The sequence below is a fragment of the Triticum urartu genome, chromosome 5A (genome assembly GCF_056163025.1).
Source record: "Triticum urartu cultivar PI428250 chromosome 5A, HENAU_Tu73, whole genome shotgun sequence".
Taxonomy (NCBI): Eukaryota; Viridiplantae; Streptophyta; class Magnoliopsida; order Poales; family Poaceae; genus Triticum; species Triticum urartu.
Window position 1 is genome coordinate 520,784,230 of NC_141877.1, and position 9,175 is coordinate 520,793,404.

At 43.8% G+C, this 9,175-nt stretch overlaps 1 pseudogene; it reads left to right on the forward strand.

The window, feature by feature from the left end:
- LOC147972430 (uncharacterized) overlaps positions 1-4,522 on the forward strand; it is a 33,386-nt pseudogene extending 28,864 nt beyond the window's left edge.
- Positions 4,523-9,175: the final 4,653 nt, after the last annotated feature.

Sequence of the window (9,175 nt, forward strand, 5' to 3'; positions counted from 1 at the left end):
CATCTTCTAATATATGAAGTCTTTCTTAGAGAAAAAAAATAAGAAGCAACCTTTCGGGACGAAACTCCACCGTCATGAGGCGGAACCTTGGCGGATCCAATCTAGAGCTCCGACAGAGCTGTTCTGCCGGGGAAACTTCCCTCCCGGAGGGGGAAATCATCGCCATCGTCATCACCAACGCTCCTCTCATCGGGAGAGGGCAATCTCCATCAACATCTTCCTCAGCACCATCTCGTCTCAAAACCCTACTTCATCTCTTGTATCCGATTCTTGTCTTCAAGTCCGGGATTGGTGCTAGTAGGTTGCTAGTATTGTTAATTACTCCTTGTAGTTGATACTAGTTGGTTTAATTGGTGGAAGATCATATGTTCAGATCCTTTATGCATATTAATACCCCTCTGATTATGAACATGTTTATGCTTTGTGAGTAGTTACGTTTGTTCCTGAGGACAAGGGAGAAGTCTTGCTATTAGTAGTCATGTGAATTTGGTATTCGTTCGATATTTTGATGAGATGTATGTTGTCTAGCCTCTAGTGGTGCTATCTGAATGTTGACTACATAACACTTCACCATTATTTGGGCCTAGAGCAAGGCATTGGGAAGTAATAAGTAGATGATGGGTTGCTAGAGTGACAGAAGCTTAAACCCTAGTTTATGCGTTGCTTCATAAGGGGCTGATTTGGATCCATATGTTTCATGCTATGGTTAGGTTTACCTTAATACTTTTGTTGTAGTTGCGGATGCTTGCAATAGAGGTTAATCATAAGTGGGATGCTTGTTCAAGTAAGAACAACACCCAAGCACCGGTCCACCCATATATCAAATTACCAAAGTACTGAATGCAAATCATATGGACGTGATGAAAACTAGCTTGACAATATTCCCATGTGTCCTCGGGAGCGCTTTTCCTTATATAAGAGTTTGTCCAGGCTTGTCCTTTGCTACAAAAAGGATTGTGCCACCTTGCTGCACTTTATTTACTTTTGTGACTTGTTGCTCGTTACAAATTATCTCATTACAAAACTATCTGTTACCACTTATTTCAGTACCTGCAGAGAATACCTTACTGAAAACCGTTTATCATTTCCTTCTGCTCCTCGTTGGGTTCGACACTCATACTTATCGAAAGGACTACGATAAATCCCCTATACTTGTGGGTCATCAACGTTGGAGACGTATCACATGCTATAACGGCGCTAAACGCAAAAATGTTTCAGCGTTTTTAGCGTGGAGGGATCGAAACACAGCAGACGTTCAGCAGATAGCAGCCCACCGAGCATCGGCCTAATGCAACGCAATAGTAGGCCCATCATCCATCCATCTAATGCCCCAGCTTGCCAGGTCGTGGACACAGCAGAGCCAAACCCTAGTTTTCCACTTTCCTTTTCCCACCCAGGTCATGGCTAGGACGGCGGTGGCGGCGTCTTCAACTCCCTCAACTGTTGCGCCGTCCCCAACTCCCGCAGCTATTTCTGATGCTAGCCACGCCGCCGGCATCGGCCACCAAGTGTGTGACGAGCAGCCTCTCTTTTCTACCTCTCCGTAGATGAAGTCCACTGTCCACCGCACCTATATCGAAGCTGTCAGAGATGGCGGCGATGCGGAACGGCCTCTCCGGCGGCCGGATAGTGGCGAGCAGTGGCGCCAAGTGACACGGTAGAGGTTGTTGTAGGCTAAGACTACGAGTCGAGATTTTCACGCTGAAAGTTAAGAGTAGCAGAGCGAGTGTGACATCTTGCTAGTGGTAGTTGTCTTTCTGTTTCTCACACTATCATGGTGATATCATATCTCATGTAATCTTTGGTGGCATGGGTTCAGATTTAACCGAATCTAGTGTACAATCTGTTTCATGCATCTTACCTTCTGTCATCTAATCTATAGTTCTGTACTTCATCTAATTTGTAGGCCTTGGCGTGTCTAGCACAACATCAACAGTACAAGGACAAGCTGTTGTTGTGAATGTGAAATCAAAAGACCCAGGATGGAAATATTGCATTTGTCCGGACGAAAACAAGAAGAATTCTCTAAAGTGCATCTACTATCATAATGTGTACACCAACGGTATTACTCGAATAAAGTTCCACCTTGCAAACATTCCCACCTCTGGTGTTACTCCCTGCTTAAAAGTGCCAGCTGATGTAAAGGATGAAATCATTGAGTATTTGACAAGCAAGGATAATAAAAAGGCATCAAGGATTACAGAGCAGAAGAGAATTAGATGTGAAGTGGACTTGAGCCACTCAGAGGGGGAAAGTGTAAGTGATGAAGATGGTGCAAGCAATTCTGTTATGTTGCTTAAGTCAATGAGAGGCACAACATCTAAATCATCAGGTGGCCCTATGGACAAATTCTGCAAATTAACTCTTGAGGAGGCTATAGCTGCAAGGAAGGAAAAATCTTTGAGAAGACCCAATCAAAGATCACAGCTGGGATGAAAGAACAGATAAGGAACCGTGCTTGTGAGTACATATGTCAGTTCTTCTATGAAGCATGCATTCCCTTCAATGCAGTGACACTTCCAAGCTTTGACCTTATGCTTTAGTCAATTGGACAATACGGCGAAGACTTGCCAGGCCCTAGTCCTTATGAAATGGGTGGCCCATTCTTGCAGAAGAGGAAGAAGAGAGTGAAGTAATCCTTCAAGCCACATAGGCAAGCTTGGGAGTTCACTGGATGTGCAATCATGATAGATGCATGGACTGACATAAGAGGAAGAGGGGTAATGAATCTGGTAGTTCATAGTGCATATGGTGTGGTTTTTCTTGATTCTGTGGATTGTTTAGCTATGAAGAAAAATGGCAAGTACATCTTTGAGCTTGTTGATAGGTGCATAGAAGATATTGGGGAGAAAAATGTGATTCAAGTTGTGACTGATAATGCAAGTGCGAATCAAGCAACATCTACTTTGTTGAAAGCAAAGAGTCCCAAGATATTTTGGAATGGTTGTGCTGCCCACTCTATTGATCTGATGCTACCTAATGAGGGACTTCCTTGGGAAAGATTTGGTTAGCTCTGGTATTACAAGGTTCGCTACAGCATACTTGAACTTGAAGAGCATTCTGGACAACAAGAAACAACTCCAAAAGCTATTTAGATCAGATGAGCTTGATGAAATGGGCTATTTTTAAAAGGTTAAAGGAACTGAAGCCAGCAAAATTGTGCGCTCTGAAACTTTTTGGAGAGGAGTAGATATTGATGTCAAGTTCTTTGAGCCATTGGCTAATTTGCTGAGGAGGATGGACAGTGATGTACCAGCTATGGGATTCATCTACGACGCCTTTTTGGATGCAAAGCAAGAGATCTCAAGCAAGTTTGAAAATGAACAACAAGAATCTTGTTTTCTGCAAGTGTTGGATATTGTCGATAAAAGATGGGACAACAAATTGAATATGCCATTACATAGGGGGGTCATTCGCAAGAGACATTGCTAAAAGGCAGCGGAAAAACAAAAGCTTCGATCCAGGTGCATATTTACATTTTTCTCAATTATGAAATCTGATTTACAATGGTTTCTTAACTCTGGTTTTATACTTTTGGATGAAGCTAAATGGTGGTCCAATCATGGGTCAAGTGCACCAAATCTCAGGATATTGGTGATGCGGATTTTGAGTTTGACATGCAGCGCCTCCGCTTGTGAGAGAAATTTTAGTGTTTTCCAGCAGGTAAGGAAGAAGTGTACCAAATGTCAACTTCTCATAAAATTTGTCATGTTCCTAACTCATATAATTTGTCATGCTCTCAACTTATCTTTAATGATTTGTATTGACATCAAGATAGCCTGCACATGTTCTCCTCAATTATTTCTTTGATCATGTTCTGGTTCTGAATTGGTTTTTAACTTCTTATAGGAAGGCAAATGTTGGCTTATCCTTTTAGCTTGTGCCCCTGTGTAGTTTGATTTCTGTTGGGTTTTCCTAGTTTGCGGCATCCCTTTATACCCAGAAGTACTATATATTACTCCGCTTTTTAGTATATGCATATAACAAGTCAGGTCACCCAAACAACTATATATTTGCTTGGTCCTTCCATTTACTTGACTGTTATTAAGTTTTGTACTGGTTAGTAGTACATGCATGTATGATTGGTTTGATGTTACTTATTTGTTTGCCATCACCTACAGATTCACACAAAGAGACGCAATAGGCTACTTCATAAAAAACGAGTGACCTTGTGTTTATCAAGTTCAACTCCAAACTCAAAAAGAAAAGAGGGATGAGAAACAGGGCCCCGATTGTGGACCACACATTTGTAGATGTTGTAGAAGATGAATATAATGAGTGGATCACATGTGTTGTGCATGGTGAAGGAGTTCAAATTGTACATGAACCTGATGAAGCTGTACAGGGAGTAGTTGGTGCATTGAAAATAAAGAGAGCCTCCCACTCTCGCCCTAGGAAGAAGAAAAATCTCCTCCCTGTTTTTCATGAAGATGAGTTGGAATTAGCTGAATCTTCTTCTGAGTCAGAATATGATGACATGGATTCACCGTCTGGTTTATCCAATGATAGTGATTCTGAATAATTTCTATGTTGCTGCTATGTTGCATTGTTGCCCTGTTGGCTAGTTCATATTCAAACTTCTATGTTGTATTATTGTTGTCCTGTTGGCTATTGTTATTGCCCTTCTAGACTTTTGGACAAGTACTTATGTGTGGCCCTACGAACTGTTGTATTTCTATGTTTCTCCATCTAGTTCATTTTCAAACTGTTATGTTGTGTGGCTCTATGGATTGTTGTATTGCTATGTTTCTCCATCTAGTTCATTTTAAAACTGCTATATAGTATTACTACAAATTTTAGATGTTGAAACTCTTATTTTTGGGATATATTTGGCATTTTTTCCAAAACGCTATTTTGAATATAGCACGCTATAACTTGTATAGCATTTTAAGAAGGGCCTAGCTATTTTAGATGCACGTAATTTTTTTCGTTTGGTTCTGGACTCTACGGCGGCTGGAATTGATTTTCATTGACCCCCCTAGGGTTTTTGAAATATTGGGGTATTTATAGAGCAAAGAGGCAGTTCAGGGGGCACCCGAGGTGGGAACAACCCACCAGGGCGTGCCTGGGCCTCTTGGCACGCCCTGGTGGGTTGTGCTCCCCTCGGAGCACCCCCAGACGCAGCCTTGACCCATTGTGTGTCTTCTGATCCATAAAAATTCTTCGTGAAGTTTCGTTGCATTTGGACTCCGTTTGGTATTGATTTCCTGTGATATAAAAACATGCAAAAAACAACAACTGGCACTTGGCACTATGTCAATTAGTTAGTATCAAAAAATGATATTAAATGATTATAAAACATCCAAGATTGATAATATAACAGCATGAAACAATAACAAATTATAGATACGTTGGAGACGTATCAGCACGCTCGCCCGTTGGCCCGCTCGCTGCCCCGCCCTCTTCGCCCGCCCGCACTCCCATGGGCCCAGACCAGGCCTTGTTGCCAGCTTCGGGATCCCTCCGGATCGCATCTCCCTCGGGATCCTCCGCGGTCTCCACTTCCCCGTCCACGTCTCCCGCGCTGCCACGTCGCCACTTGTTCCCCCCGACCGAGGATCCCCCGTTCCCGCCTCGTGCAGTCCCTATCTCCCCTCGCCAAAATCCACGTCACATGATTACCCATGGGAAATAGGGTTTTGCCATGCCCAAGCGCGACTTCGACTTGTCCATCACCACTTCACGCTCCCCACCCCCTCCTCATACCGTGCCATCCTCAAAGACCCCAATTGGCATAATGTGAGAATTGACGAGTATAATGCACTAATACAGAATGACACTTGGTCTTTGGTGCCTTGTCCTGCAGGTGTTAATGTGGTGACGGGCAAGTTGATCTTTTGGCATAAGCTTCATCCCGATGGCTCCTTGGCGCGCTACAAGGCATGATGGGTGGTTCGTGGCTTCACCCAGCAGGCCGGGGTTGACTACTGGGAGACCTTTAGCCCCGTTGTTAAACCCGCTATGATTCGTGTTGTCCTCAGCCTCGCTATGGCCAACGGGTGGCCGATCTGGCAAATGGACGTTAAAAATGCTTTCCTCCTTGGTGATCTTGCCGAGATAGTCTATTGTCAACAACCCTCCGGTTTTGTGGATTTCGCTCACCCCACGCATGTTTGTCGCCTCAACAAATCCTTATATGGCCTCAAGCAGGCGCCTCGGACGTGCTTCCTTCGTTTCACCCGCTTTCTCCACACACTTGGTTTTGTCTCGTTTCGGTGCGACACCTCTCTTTTCATCCTATGTCGCGGGCCTTCATGGCGTATCTGTTGCTCTACGTTGATGACATCATTCTCACCGCTAGCACCGCCTCTCTTCTTAACTCACTTGTGTCATCCCTCACCCGTGATTTTTTCATGAGTGACCTCGGCAACATTCATCATTTCTTCGGCATCAACGTTCATCGCAATGCTTCCGGGATCTTCTTGTCTCAGGAGCAGTACACTTTGGAGGTGTTGGACCGAGCCAACATGCTTAACTGCCACCCCATTTCCATAGCCATCGATACTCGCTGCAAGTTGTCTAGTTCCGGTGGCGCGCCCTTCTCTGATCCCTCTAAGTATCGCAGCATCGTCGGAGCACTTTCGTATCTTACTCTTACACGACCGGACCTCACTTACGCCGTGCAGCATTTGCTTGTTCATGCATGCACCTCTTGACTCCCACTTTCAGTTGGTCAAGAGGGTCTTGCACTACCTACGCGGCACCACTCACTATGGCCTTCAGCTATATCGCTCCTTGCCATATGATCTTGTTTCTTATAGCGATGCTGATTGGGCCGACTGCCCGACACTCGCAAGTCTACCCCCGGCTTCTGCGTCTTTCTCGGCTCTCCACATGATCTTGTTTATTATAGCGATGCTGATTGGGCCGGCTGCCCCGACACTCGCAAGTCTACCTCCGGCTTCTGCGTCTTTCTCGGCTCCAACCTGGTCTCCTGGTCGTCCAAGAGACATCAGACAGTCTCTCGTTTCAATGCCGAGGTGGAGTATCGTGCTGTGCCCAACATTGTTGCCAAGTCCGGTTGGCTACGCCAGCTCCTTGCCGAGCTTCATCGCCCCCCACGTCGAGCGATCATTGTCGTCCAACCCGGTGCAACACCAATGGACGAAGCATGTGGAGATTGATCTTCATTTTGTTCGCAACCTTGTTCGCGACCGCGTGGCCCTCGGTGAAGCCAAAGTTCTTCACATCCCTACAACCTCATAGTTTGAGGACATCTTTACCAAGAGGCTCCCGTCGTCAGTGTTTTGTGAGTTTAAAACCAGTCTGAATGTCCTTCCTTTTTTTGCGAATAAGTCTGAATGTCCTTCCTAATGACGTTCAGACTTGGGGGAGGGGGGCACTAGTAGAAAACGGAGCTTTAAAACCGGTTTGTAAGGGCCTTTAGTGCCGGTTATGGAACCGGCACTAAAGTGTGCGCACTAAAGCCCCCCCCCTTTTAGTACCGGTTCGGCATGAACCGGCGGTAAAGTGCCACCACGTGGCGTGAGCTCACGCCCTGGTATAGGGACCTTTAGTACCGGTTTTTTTAAAAAAAAAAATTTGGAATTTTTTTTAATTTTTTTTCAATTTTTAATTTTTCTGAATTATTTGATAATTTAGTCTCTAATCACCTCTCTTAACTGCTCAAGTGTGGATCACTCATTCCAAATCACTTCCTGACCGGTCACCCATCCCTCTCACTACTCCAGCCCGAGCACGCTTAACTTTCGGGTTCTATTCTCCTTCGTTTCCAAGTCTGCACTTGTTGTTTTCGTGACAATAGTAAGATGTTAATCCTATTAACCCTCGGGAGTTTAGCTTGAGCATGAAGTCAAACATTTCACCGTTTGAGTTTGAAACTATTATTCTAAAAAAAAGTAATTATTTAGTAACGCTAATATTTCTTGAATAAGTTTGACCATAGTTTGACCACCGTTTGACCAGATTTGACCAAAATTCAAAAAAATGAAATAATTATTTAATAACACTAATATTCTTGAATAATTATGTAGTAACAATAATACTTTTTGAATAAGTAATTTGACTAGATTTAACCAAATTTTTTTAAAAAAACTGAAATTTAACCATATTTTTTTCCTTTTGGAATTTGAGGATTCTAAAAAATTCCAAACAGGACGTAGGCGATCTCCATCGGATGCGGATTTTCGTGCTAAATTTTTTGATATATTATACTTTTTTCCGACATCGTATGCAAAAGTTATAGCCGTTTTACATTTTCCTACACTTTTTGTAAAACATGTCCAAATTTAAGTTTTCAAATTTTTCTAACTAGTAGATGTAGTAATATAACTACCTCTCGAAAGATTTTATTTTTTGAAGTTTTTATCATTTTCTTTTGATTTTTTTAAAACTAAAATGGCGATACAGGCGGGGTAGAGTTTGAAAATTGCTCTATAGTGCCGGTTTGTGTCTTCGACCAAGACTATAGGTTAAGACACTGTAGTGCCGGTTGGTGACGCAAACCGGTACTATAGATTAGACCTTTAGTACCGGTTTGTATTACAAACCGTCACTAAAGGGGCTCGTGGGGCCTAGCCTGACGCCAGCCTGCCATCACCCCTTTAGTACCGGTTCGTGGCACGAATCGGTACTAAAAGTTCATTACGAACCGGCACTAATGCATAGCCATTCGAACCGGCACTATTGATCACATTAATGCCAGTTTTTTTAGAAACGGCACTAATGTACTTCACGTTTGGTCCTTTTTCTACTAGTGGGGGAGGTTTGAGTTGTATCATTATCATGTATATGTGTATGAGTTATCCACGGGTGTAACGGCAAGACCTAGTCCTGAGGGTGTAGCTGGCTAGCTTCACGGCACCTCCTCTCCACGATCATGTAGGGATCGGAGGTTGCCTTCTCTGTATATGTATCTTCCTTCTGTGAGTAACACAGTGCACAGAGGGTCACACCATTCTTCTATATATATAGTTTAGTTGAACGTTGCATGCGCCGGGGACGTATAGGGTGCCGGCCGGGTTTGTAACTCCGACTGTAGATTGTGACCTGTGAGCGTTTTCTTCTGCGTTTCTAGAAGAACATCCCACGAGGTGTTATCCAACATGGTAGCCTGCCATGGGGAGCCCTCGATCAACGTGGCCAACAAACATAGGCAAAATACCGAGACGACCGGACGATCACATTTTTTGCAAAGTTACGGTAACAAGGAACG